The 12,412-nt window shown below is 49.9% G+C and overlaps 2 protein-coding genes across 3 annotated transcripts in view; one reads left to right on the forward strand and one right to left on the reverse strand.

Moving 5' to 3' along the window:
• LOC116823721 (zinc finger protein RFP-like) overlaps window positions 1-12,412 on the reverse strand; it is a 415,971-nt gene that overhangs the window by 52,442 nt on the left and 351,117 nt on the right. The window lies entirely within an intron of this gene.
• LOC116823713 (uncharacterized) overlaps window positions 1-12,412 on the forward strand; it is a 56,425-nt gene that overhangs the window by 23,452 nt on the left and 20,561 nt on the right.

Genomic DNA, 12,412 nt, shown 5'->3' on the forward strand with positions numbered 1-12,412 from the left:
CTCCTGCCGTCCATCTCCGTCCTCTGACAAACAGAGGCTAGGGACACCATTCCTTACCCATCCTGGCTAATAGCCATTAATGGACTTAACGTCCATGAATTTATCCAGTTCTCTTTTAACCACTGTTATAGTCCCAGCCTTCACAACCTCCTTCAGCAAGGAGTTCCACAAGTTGACTGTGCGTTGTGTGAAGAAGAACTTCCTTTTATTTGTTTTAAACCTGCTGCCTATTAATTTCATTTGGTGACCCCTAGTTTTCATATTATGGGAATAAGTAAATAACTTTTCCTTATCTACTTTCTCCCAGTGTAGGAGGAGGACCCGCTCCTTGGGTATCCATCTTCACCCCTGTCTTGCCCCGCTCTGCCACTTCTCTGGGGCTCCGCTGCCAGGGGACTCTTATTGGGATGTACCCATCTTCTTCTTCTGACTGAATTTCAGGGGCATAGGGTGGAGGAGTTTTAACAGATTGTTCCAAACTTACTGCTTCAAAAGCCATATGTCCCTCTTTTGGCTTATAATTATACCATACAAATAAATAGTCCATTTGTCCCAGTCTAAGATCAACCAGAATATCCCTCAGAGAATTCATCCTGTCTGAGGAAAAGTTTCCGCAGCTTGGCCAATCTCTAGTTGGGGACAAATGAGCAGTGAAGGAAGGCCATTAAACTTGACACAAATTTCTCATTTTAGATTAACCAAACCAGCTGTCCCATCAATTCCCTTCCAATCCCTAAGTATTAAAGACAACGTGGCATCCCCCGAGCACTTACTGCCAAATTGTCCCATTTTGGTGAAGGGATTCTAACCCCTCTTCCCCGCAACAAGCGCTCGCTTACCTCTCCAGGGATTCGAACACCTGGACTGTGACTCAAACCCAGACTGGGACTCTAACCCAGACAACTTGGATCCTGCACAAACCCTAGACTAGGACTCAAACCCAGGCAATCTGGACTCTACTCAATGGGTAGGTGGACGTTGCTGGATTTCTACGAGCTTCAGCTGGTTCACAGAACGCGCCTTATCACCAACACAGGGATCAGATCACCAGGCAAGGCTCCTCTAAACCGGAGGATGCGCACTGCGTTGCTTCAGAGTCCGATCCCGCGCCAGAGAGTCAGACAGGCCCCGGCAGAGTCACCAAAGTTGTCAGGGACTTGAACCCAGACAGCAAAGTTTGTTGTCTAACTGCAGAGAGACAGGCAACACCAGCAAGATCCAATCAAAAGCTCTTTATTGAAGGGTGCACGCAACAATAGAGAGCAGCCCGTCTCCAAAGAGAACCAGCTTCCTCTTTTACAGCTAGCGTAAGTTTATATAGACAGTTCCATCGCATCATTGATTATTCATTTATGCAATTCCCCACCCCTTTTTCTACCAACTAAAACTAGAAACCTTTGTATATATACGTGTGTACCTATTGCAACATTAAGTAATTAATAACATGACATCTTAACAGTCTCTTATCAACATGGTGACGAGCATGAGAAGTTAGGAACAGGGAGTGAAGAACAGATAAAGAACAGAACCAAGGAATGAGACAGGGAGTGGGATACGGGATACTCCTTATCTGTTCTTTAAACAAACTAGCCATTCTTGGTACAGCACATTGCACACAAGAATGCAGCTCTTTCTTATCACACTCTTCCAAGCTCTTTGTAATTAAGCTTGTTCTTTGGTAGTTTTCCACTCAAAGACTACCCAGAAACCCCTGTTAGCCTGACTTTGGTTTAGGCTGGCATAAATGTTTTGTGCCTGCTTTCTCAGCCATCTAACATCTACATCACTCATGATTTTATATACCTCTATCATATCCCCCCTTAGTCTTCTCTTTTCCAAGCTGAAAAGTCCTAGCCTCTTTAATCTTTCTTCATATGGGACCCTCTCCAAACCCCTAATCATTTTAGTTGCCCTTTTCTGAACCTTTTCTAGTGCCAGTATATCTTTTTTGAGATAAGGAGACCACATCTGTATGCAGTATTCAAGATGTGGGCATACCATCGATTTATATAAGGTCAATAATATATTTTCAGTCTTATTCTCTATCCCCTTTTTAATGATTCCTAACATCCTGTTTGCTTTTTTGACCAACGCTGCACACTGCGTGGACATCTTCAGAGAACTATCCACGATGATGCCAAGATCTTTTTCCTGACTTGTTGTAGCTAAATTAGCCCCGTCATATTGTATGTATAGTTGGGGTTATTTTTTCTGATGTGCATTGCTTTACATTTATCCACATTAAATTTCATTTGCCATTTTGTTGCCCAAACACTTCGTTTTGTGAGATCTTTTTGAAGTTCTTCACAATCTGCTTTGGTCTTAACTATCTTGAGTAGGTTAGTATCATCTGCAAACTTTGCCACCTCACTGTTTACCCCTTTCTCCAGATCATTTATGAATAAATTGAATAGGATTGGTCCTAGGACTGACCCTTGGGGGACACACTAGTTACCCCTCCCATTCTGAGATTTGTACCATTAATTCCTACCCTTGTTCCCTGTCTTTTAACCATTTTACAATCAGGTGAAAGGACCTTCCCTTTTATCCCATGACAGCTTTAATTTACATAAGAGCCTTTGGTGAGGGACCTTGTCAAAAGCTTTCTGAAATCTAAGTACACTATGTCACTGGATCCCCCCTTGTCCACATGTTGGTTGACCCCTTCTAAAGAACCTAATACATTAGGTGCTTCTGACACTGATCCCCTTTAAGAAACCATAACAATGACTATTGCTCAACAGTTTATGTTTTATGTGTGTGTTCTGAAAATTTTATCTTAACTATTGTTTCAACCAAAAATTTGCCCCCTCCACCGCGGCTGGTACCAACGTTAGACTTACCAGGTCTCTGTAATTTACCGGATCACTCTAGATACCCCTTTTTAAAATATTTGACGCTTTACATAAAGCTAACTTCCAGTCAGTGGGGTACCGAAGCCGATTTAAAGGACAGGTTACAAAACCTTAGTTAATAGTTCTGCAACTTCACATTTGAGTTCTTTCAAACTCTTGGGATCCATCTGAACGGGACTTGTTAAGTTGCGTTTATCAATTAATTCCAAAACCTCCTCTAGTACACTTCAATCTGTGACAGTTCTCAGATTCAACCTACAAAATAGTGCTCGGTTGGGAATCTCCTTAATCCTCACTGTGAAGACTGAAGCCAAAGATCCAATTAGTTTTTCCGCATGACTTTATTGTCTTCAAGCGCTCCTTTGTATCTCGATCGTCAAGCCCCACTGGTTGTTTAGAGCTTCCTGTTTGATGTTGCTAAAACATGTTTGTGATTACTTTGAGTTTTTGCTAGCTTCTTCAATCCGCTTGGCTTTTTTATTCACTCTGCATTTAATTTGGCGTTGTTGCTCCTTTCTATTTGCCTCACTAGGATTTGACTTCCATTTTTTAAAGGAAGTCTTTTTATCTCTCACTGCTTCTTTTACATAGTTGTTAAGCCACAGTGCTCTTTTTTAGTTCTTTTACTGTGTTTCTTAATTTGGGGTATACATTGAAGTTGGGCCTCTATTATGGTGTCTTTAAAAAGCGCCCATGCAGCTTGCAGGGATTTCACTTTAGTCACTGTACCTTTTAATTTCTGTTTAACTAATCTCTTCATTTTTGCATAGTTCCTCTTTTTGAAATTAAATGCCACAGTGCTGGGCTGTTGAGATTTTCTTCCCACCACTGGGATGTTAAATGGTGTTATGTTATGGTCACTATTTCCAAGCAGTCCTGTTATAGTTACCTCTTGGACCAGCTCCTGCGCTCCACTCAGGACTAAATCTAGAGTAGCCTCTCCCCTTGTGGGTTCCTGTACCAGCTTCTCCAAGAAGCAGTCATTTAAAGTATCGAGAAATTTTGTCTGTGCATTTCATCCTGAAGTGACATGTTCCCAGTCAATATGGGGATAATTGAAATCCCCCACTATTATTGAGTTCTTAATTTTGATAGCCTCTCTAATCTCCTGTATCATTTCATCATCACTATCACTGTCCTGGTCAGGTGGTCAATAATAGATCCCTAATGTTATAGTCATATTAGAGCATGAAATTACTATCCACAGAGTTTCTATGGAACATGTGGATTCACTTAAGATTTTTACTTCATTTGATTCTATATTTTCTTCCATATATACTGCCACTCTCCCCCCTCCCGTCCCCACATGACCTGTTCCATCCTTCCGATATATTCTGTACCCTGGATTGATTGTGTCACATTGATTGTCCTCAGTCCACCAGGCTTATGTGATACCTATTATATCAATATCCTCCTTTATCACGAGGCAATCTAGTTCACCCATCTTATTATTTAGACTTCTAGCATATGTGTACAAGCACTTTAAAAACTTGTCACTGTTTGTCTGCTCTTTCCTGATGTGTCAGATTCCTTTTTATGTGAATGTTTCTCATCTGATCTGGCCCTTACATTATCCTCTTCCATCCTCTGTTCCAGACTATAACCTAGAGAATCTCTATCAATAGACTCTCCTCTAAGAGAAGTCTCTGTCCGATCCACATGCTCCTCTGCAGCAGTCGGCTTTCATTTATAAAAAGACAATTTCATTAGTGATAAAAGGTGGCTTCATTACAGTATTTTCATTGCAAGTATTGTGATGGGGCAAGGCCAGATGGCTACAGTAAAGTAGTGAGAAACAGGCATGTTAGCCCCAGGCTAAACAAATCCCTAGGATCCTGGTAACCAAATGGCAGTTGCTCCGGTTAAGCAAGGCACCTGGGGCCAATTAAGATCTTTCTAGAAGGGAGTGGAGATAGCTACTTTAATTAGAACACCTGCAGCCAATCAAGGCAGCCTAATCAGGGCACCTGGGTTTAAAAAGGAGCTCACTCCAATCAGGCAGGGAGGAGCCAGAGGAGAGGAAGTGCATGTGAGGAGCTGGGAGCAAGAGGCACAAGGAGCTGAGAGTGAGAGCCCTGTGCTTGCTGCTGGAGGACTAAGAGTACAGCGTTATCAGACATCAGGAGGAGTCCTGTGGTGAGGATAAGAAGGTGTTTGAGGAGGCCATGGGGAAGTAGCCCAGGGAGTTATAGCTGTCATAGCAGCTGTTACAGGAGGTACTATAGACAGCTTGCGATCTACAGGGCCCTGGGCTGGAACCCGGATTAAGTAGAGGGCAGGCCCGGGTCCCCCAAACTCCCAACTCCTGATCAGACAAAGGAGGAGTTGACCCAGACTGTGGGGAAGATCACTGAGGTGAGCAAATCTGCCAAGAAGTGCAGGACCCACCAAGGTAGAGGAGGAACTTTGTCACAGTATACAGAGCCATATTATATAGGTATAATTTATTTAAAGGGTGATTTTATTCTTTAGCCCTACAACCTTGCCCAAAAGAGGTAAGAAACTTGCAGAATAATTGACCCAGATTCTGCCTTTAGAGATATGTTAGAAAAGTGTTTAAATGGTATTTGGTGCTATTCCAAGTAATAGAGACTAGAACTTTGAAATGTAACCTTGTATTGTTAAAAACCTGGAAGAAGATAGTGCTGCTGAAAAAATTAACTGTGGGTAGAAAAATTAATCTCGATGGATCACATTGTTAAGTAATAGAATACCACTTGAAATTTGTTAAATGTTTTTGGATGTTTTTCTCCGTTTTCATATCTATTGATTTATATCACAACAAAGAACATAAAGTGTGCAGTGCTCACTTTATATTATTTTTAATCACAAATATTTGTCCTGTAACCATGAAAAGCAAAAATAGTGTATTTCAATTCACCTCCTAGACGTACTGTAGTGCAATCTCTTTATCATGAAAGTGTAACTTAGTAACATAGATTATTTTTGGTATATAAGCGCACTCAAAAATAAAGCAATTAAAAACTTTACAGTCCAGAAGTCCACTTAGTGCTACTTCTTTTTCTGCCAATTGCTAAGACAAAGAAGTTTGTTTCCATTTGCAGGAGGTAGAAGAAGCAATCTTATGACACTGTTGCAGCCAGAGTCGCAAGATATTTCCATGCCAGATGCACTAAAGATTCCTATGTCCCTTCATGCTTCAACCACCATTGCTTAACCTCCCTTCCTCTGGCCTGTTTTACCTGCTGCCCATGCTCAGACCAGAGCAGATCATTCTTCAACTTTTCAGGCTCTTCTAGGGCCTTTGGGGAAAATTTTTCATCTGCCAGTAGGGTTCCCAGCTCTCCTGGACCAGACACAATAGTGCCTGGCCCAGGAGAGTTGGAAATCCTATCTGCCAGGGAAATCCGCTGTGGCTGGCATTTCCCATTTGCCTGCTTCCTGCCGAAGGAGAGTCAATTGGCTTTTTTTGTGTTTGTTTTGTTTTGAGCTTCTCCCACAGACATAGCTGCTATCGTTTATTGGGGTGGATTAATTAACTCTCCTGCAGGTGCAATACAGAAAACTGCTCCCTGTAGGAACGTGCTACTTAAAGTGAAGTGAGTATGCTCAGTAACATCTGCTGAAGCCACTGACCTTCATCCTGCCCTAAGTATACGATTGTGCCGAGTGCTTTTCACAGGGGTTAAAAAGGGGCAAAGAGGGAAAATCAGAAGAGGGGGGTGGCCAGGATCTGAGCTAGGGGCAAAAATTGACTAGTCCGGGGGTCATGTACCTGACAAACACCTGGCAGGAATGGTCTAGATAATACTTAGTCCTGCCATGAGTGCAGGCACAGGAAAAGCGTGCAGGGGACAAACTGCTGTCTGTAGTCATTTGCTACATCAGGGAGCAGGTTTTTACAACAGCAGTTTCTTACAAACCGGTTACAGATCAGCAGCGGGTACAGGTAGCACATTTCTACAGGGAACAGTTTCCTATATGAAACCTGCCAGTTCCCACTGTGTGCAGGGCAGAGGGAAGCCAAACCACGCTGCGCTGGGGGCTGGGACAGCCAGACTTGGGGGGCAGAGGAAGAGGAGGGGAGCTGAAAGAGGGCTGAAGTGGGGAAGGGGGATGTAGATAAAGGGGGATGAGGGATGGGTCAGGGGCAGGAGGAGGATGCAGTGGGCAGAGTGGGTGCTGAAGGGGGGATGGGGCAATGCAGGGGAATCAGGAAAGACTTATGGGGTGGATGGGAATTGGGAACAAGGTTGCAATAGAAGGAATCTCTGAGTAGGGGGGGTCCTGCGAAGGAAAGAGGGGATGTGGGGAGGGGAGGCTGGGGGGACGCTGTGAGACCAAGAGCAGACTGGCTGGGGAGGGACAGAAAGAGGGTGGGGGTCTGGTAGAGGGAGAGATACAATGGCAGCTCCCCCAACCCATGGGGCAGGAGAGGGGGAGGAGCTGCCCCACCCAGCAGCCAGAGGGGAATTCTTTTACCTCAAATATCACTGAAGCTTTTGGGGGTAGGTGGAGGTTTCTGCCTAAGGGCTCAGAAGCTACGAGGCAGGTGTCCAGACTAGGGATGTAAATAGCATTTTTAAAAAGTAACCGTTTCAACTATTAAAATTGTCCTGGTTAAACCTTAAAGGAATTCACAACAGAGGCTCCTGCCCAGGATCCCGGCTCTTGCCCCCACCCGGCATCCCGGCTGCCGCCATGACTGGCTGAGCCTGCCAAAGCACAGGGGGAGAGGTTGGAATTGCTCTGGGCCCAGTACAATGCTTTTAGAGCAGGAGTGTGATGCCTCCCCGCCATTTATCCCTTTCTGCGCCCCCTGTACTGCCTTGAGATGAGGCCGGGAGCAGAGCCATGGCTCCAGGAGTGAGCGAGGAGCAGGTGGGGAGGAGAACGGCTCTTCTCGCCAAAAGAGGAAGCGGGGACAGGGGGAAAAGAGGACGAGGGAGATGGAGCAGTGGCCAAGGGACATGGGATATGGAAGAGAAGGGGATAGGGGAAGCGAGGGCAAGGGGGAAGCTGAGCCCAGCATGCGGCATTCACTTGGCAGAAACTGGGGCTCCCCTGTTAAGCAGGCCCATTGAATCCTCACCCTGACAAGTCCCACCTCCCCTGCATCTGTACCACCCCGATGAGCCCCCCAGTCACCCTCCCCACTGAGCGCCATCCGCCTGCACCTGGACCCCCATCCAAATGAACCCCACCTTCCCTGCATGTAGCCCCCCCCAGCTGAGCCCCAAACAGCTTCACCTGGATCCCCTGCAGAGTCCCATTGCCCCTGCACCTGGAACTGCCCAATGAGCTTCTGTGCATCCAGATCCCCACTGAGCCACCCGCACACAGATTACCCCACAAAGAACTCTTACCCCCACCTGGATCCCGCTGCTGGGCTGAGCTTGCTCACCCACACCTGGTGCACCTGGCACAGGGAGCCAGGGCCCCAGGGTCTTTCTGGGGCAGGCCTGGCCCTTGCACTGTGTCAAGGTCGGGTGCAGCCTCCTTGCCGAGTCCCTGTCCTGGGGTGGGGTGCGGCGATGCTGCAGGGTGATCTCCTTGTTGTCAAGAGATGTTGTCAGATGCTACCGGTGTGGTGCTCTGCTCTCTCCTTGTTGGTATCACTCGGCTGTGTGCGTGTGTTCCCTCTGTGTGCTGCCCCAGCTCTGCGCAAACAGCTGACACAGCAGACCCGAAGAGAACCCCCAATGACCACAGAGTCTAGTAAGGTACGAAGGCACGTCGGCCAGGTTTATTGCCGTATTGGATACAGTAGTAGTTCCCTGTAGGTTTCTTAGCCTAATTCATGGCATACTACAAATATGTACCCACGGTCAATGGACTCGGCTCAGTTAGTGGCGGGTTCCACTGCCCCCTCGGCCGGACAAAGACATCGCCCCAGGGATACATTCTCATACACAGGTACAAACAAGTTACACATCACTCCTGACGTATTGAGATGCAACCCCTCTACATAGCAAGATACAACCCCTCTATCGTAGTAGGTGCCGCCTCTCACCTTGTACGTGTTGGTTAGAACAAAACAACTCTATCCATCATATTACCCTTTTGCCCCTGTCATTGGGATGGGTCAGTCTGTTCCTTGTTATCTGTGTGGAATGTGCAAGTATGTGAATGTTCCGATCTCTAGTGTTCAGTAGCTTTTAGGTACGTATCTTCTCGCAGCATCAGCCCTTTCCTTGACAGCTTCTATGAGCAGGGCCTGCCTCTGGCTCACAGCTTCACTTTGCTTTATGTTAGCAAAGTCTTGACTATTACTTTAGTTCAGGCCTCATCCTGGGCCTTTATCAGAGCCTTCACTTACTACACTCCCACCTCCATGCAACCAGGGGGCTGTGATCCCCACTGCTATGTTGGAGCTTCCACATTTATTTATTGACAAAATTTGCAAAATTTTAAAATATTATGTGCAGAATTTTTAAATGTTTGGTCAGGGCCAGCTCTAGCCATTTCGCTGCCCCAAGCACAGCGGCATGCCGCAGGGGGTGCTCTGTTGCTCGCCGGTCCCATGGCTCCGGTGGACCTCCTGCAGGTCCTCCGAAGCCTACCGCCCTCCCGGCAACTGACACAGCGCCCCCCCATGGCATGCCGCCCCAAGCATGTGCTTGACGCGCTGGGGCCTGGAGCCGGCCCTGTGTTTGCTGCAGAAACCCCTCAGAACTATGGGTGCTGTGCAGCTGTGATGGTGGGACTGTGAGGAAGCAGGTGGGCAGTGGGGAGGTCCATGGGCGGGGGCGCTGGACGAGCGGTGTGGTGTGCAGGGTGCTGTGCAATTGTGGTGGGAGGCCAGTGGGGGAGGTTTCTGGGTGAGGGGGCACTGGGCATAAGGGTGGGGCTCTGGGCAGGGGGGCAGTGTGGTGGGGGCCCGTCCGCAAGGGGAAGGGGCAGGCTGGCAGCACAGGGCTGGGCTGGTTTGCAAACAACGCCCTCTGCTGGGCTGTGCAGCACGGGGCCGCTCCCACCATGCTGTGCCTCATTGCGCCCCACACACCCTTCCCTCTGGAGACTGACCATCCCGCCCCCTGCACCTTGCCCCAAGGGGGCCCACGAGTATGTTTGGCACCGGGCCCACGAAAAGTTAATCCAACCCTGCAGAGTGGGACTAAGAGTTTTCCTTTTGCCTTTCCGACTGTGTCCTAATTTATTTATTACTTGCTGTTTTGTAAATTGCATTTCTCCTGAACTATAGACAATGGTCAGAGAAGAAGTCAGGAAAGATTCCAAAGCGAGAAAGTCACCCGGAGTGGGGACGCTCTAGCCCGTGTCCTGAGTGGTCACAACCAGTGCTGGGGATGAGCCCCTCAGGAAGCCTGGGCCCGGCCTTGTTGGGGATCATAAGGGACTTTGCCACACAGCAGAGTGGAGGGCGCCCCCCATGGTGAGGCAGGCGTCTGAGGTAAAGGAAGAGGCAGAGGAGGACTCAGATCCTTCTGCTATTCGATTCCACTCGGAGGTGGTGTTTAAATCAGGAAAAATTCCCCCACAGTAGGACCATTTCCCTGCTTACCTACTTTGTGTGCATGTTTACTGGGTTTCTCCCATAAAGTTCATGTGAAGTATTTCAGGAAAAACGGTCAGAGCGGCCACCAGCCGAGACTTGCCTGGCCGCAGTTTGAGGCCCACCAAAAATTTGGTCGTGCGGCAGACCCCCCTGGACTAGATGCTCTGATGGGCCCTTCTGACTTAGAGCCTGGGAGTGGAACAGGAGCCGGAGCCAGAGATGCTGCAGCGCGAACCCGACAGTGATAGGACCCAGGGCAGCCGGGAGGCGGCTCTGTCGGGGGGGGCAGCGAGCGCTGGGCTCCGGCCCGGCAGCAGGAAGTGACTCGCAGCCGCTGCGGTGACTCTGGCTCCCAGGCTCCCGGCGAGATCCCCGAGCCCCGGCGGCTGGTGCTGGGAGCCCGGAGCCCTGGCTGCAGCCGGGAGAGGGGAATCTCCAGCAGGGCCCTTCCCGCTGCTCCCCAGGAGCCTCTCCCAGGCCAGGGCAGAGCCCCCAGCCCGGCCCGGCCCCTGCCCCGGGGGGCCCCGCTCGGAGGGAAGGGGAGAGAGACCCGCCCCCCCGGGCTGCAGGGGGAGGTTTGGCCCCAGGCTGCTCCCAGCGGAGCTGGCTGCGATTCCTGCCCGGGGCCCGGGAAAGCTGCCGCCAGCCCCGGTGCGTGCGGGGCGGGGACCGGATCACGTTACCCCCCATCCGGCCCCCCATCTGGTGCTTTTTTCCCTGCCCCTGGCCGCGCAGTTGCGGACGGAGGCTGCAGCTCAGGTAGATCTGGAGGGGGCGGAAGGTGGACAGGGGGCCCGGCTGGGAGAGGAGCAGGGTCCAGGAGCACAATCAGGGTCGGCGGGCAGCACAGGCGCTGGCTCTACGCTGGTGGGGCCCTGCCACTCCCCCCCGCCCCCGTTTGAAGGGGTTTCCATCCTATCCAGGGTTTACAGTCTGGTTCAATGGCTCTCAGCGCCCCCCGTACAGATTGTTTCAGTCCCCCTGCCTGGGACTAGGAGCCGGAGAGAAAAAGGGGTACAACGGGTGGGGTGTGAACCTAGGGCTCGGGGAGGCAGCCCCCCCCCCACTGTAGGGGCAGGACCACAGCCCCTGAGAATCCCCAATAACTCCCCCCACCTGATGAGCATGTGGCCCCAGCCTCCCCTCCCTGAAGCCCAGGTAGGGCACACGGCCCCAGGCAGAACCTCGGGGGCAGCCTAGGGAGAAGCCTGACACACTCCCCACAGGGGCCCTGCACCCACCTCCACAGTCAGCTGTGACTCTCAGCCAGCCTGGAAAACAGAAGGTTTATTGGTCACTGGGAACACAGCATAGAACAGAGCTTGTTAGCACAGAAATCAGGAGCTCTCAGCAAAGTCCATCTGGGGGGGAATCCAGAGTCTCAAGCCCTGGACTCTCCCCACTGAGTCCCAAACCAGGAGACTGACCCGCTTCCAGCCCCCTCTCCTCAGTGATGTCCAGCTGCCCCTCCTCCATGCTTTGTCTTCCCCAGGAAAACAGGTCACCTGGCCTCCCCTTCAAGCCAGGGTGGGGTGGAGTGGCAGGGCCCCACCAGCCTAGAGCCAGCGCCTGTGCTGCCCGCCGACCCTGATTGTGCTCCTGGACCCTGCTCCTCTCCCAGCCAGGCCTCCTCCCACCCTGCATGGTGTTTTTCCCCAACACCTTAGGCTGGCTCCTTGCAGAGAACTGGCTCCAGCCATCCCTTGCCAGGATACAGAATTCTGACCATTCTCTATGCCCAGGCATCCACTCTGCAGTTACACCTGCCCTCTAGAGGTCTCTGCAATGATCACACACCTGTATCCCACCAGCTTGACACTTGAGTAACACATGGGGAAACATGCATCCGACGAAGTGGGTATTCACCCACGAAAGCTCATGCTCCAAAATGTTTGTTAGTCTATAAGGTGCCACAGGATTCTCTGCTGCCTTTACAGAGCCAGACTAACACGGCTACCCCTCTGATACTTGACATGGGGAAACAGAGGCACACACACAGTATTCACAGAAAACATTCAGAACATTCCTGCTTCATCCCACCCCTCTGAGACCAGCCCAGGGGCACTTTCTCCAGTGGCAG

This window comes from Chelonoidis abingdonii, chromosome 12, assembly GCF_003597395.2.
Source record: "Chelonoidis abingdonii isolate Lonesome George chromosome 12, CheloAbing_2.0, whole genome shotgun sequence".
In the NCBI taxonomy this organism is placed as follows: Eukaryota; Metazoa; Chordata; order Testudines; family Testudinidae; genus Chelonoidis; species Chelonoidis abingdonii.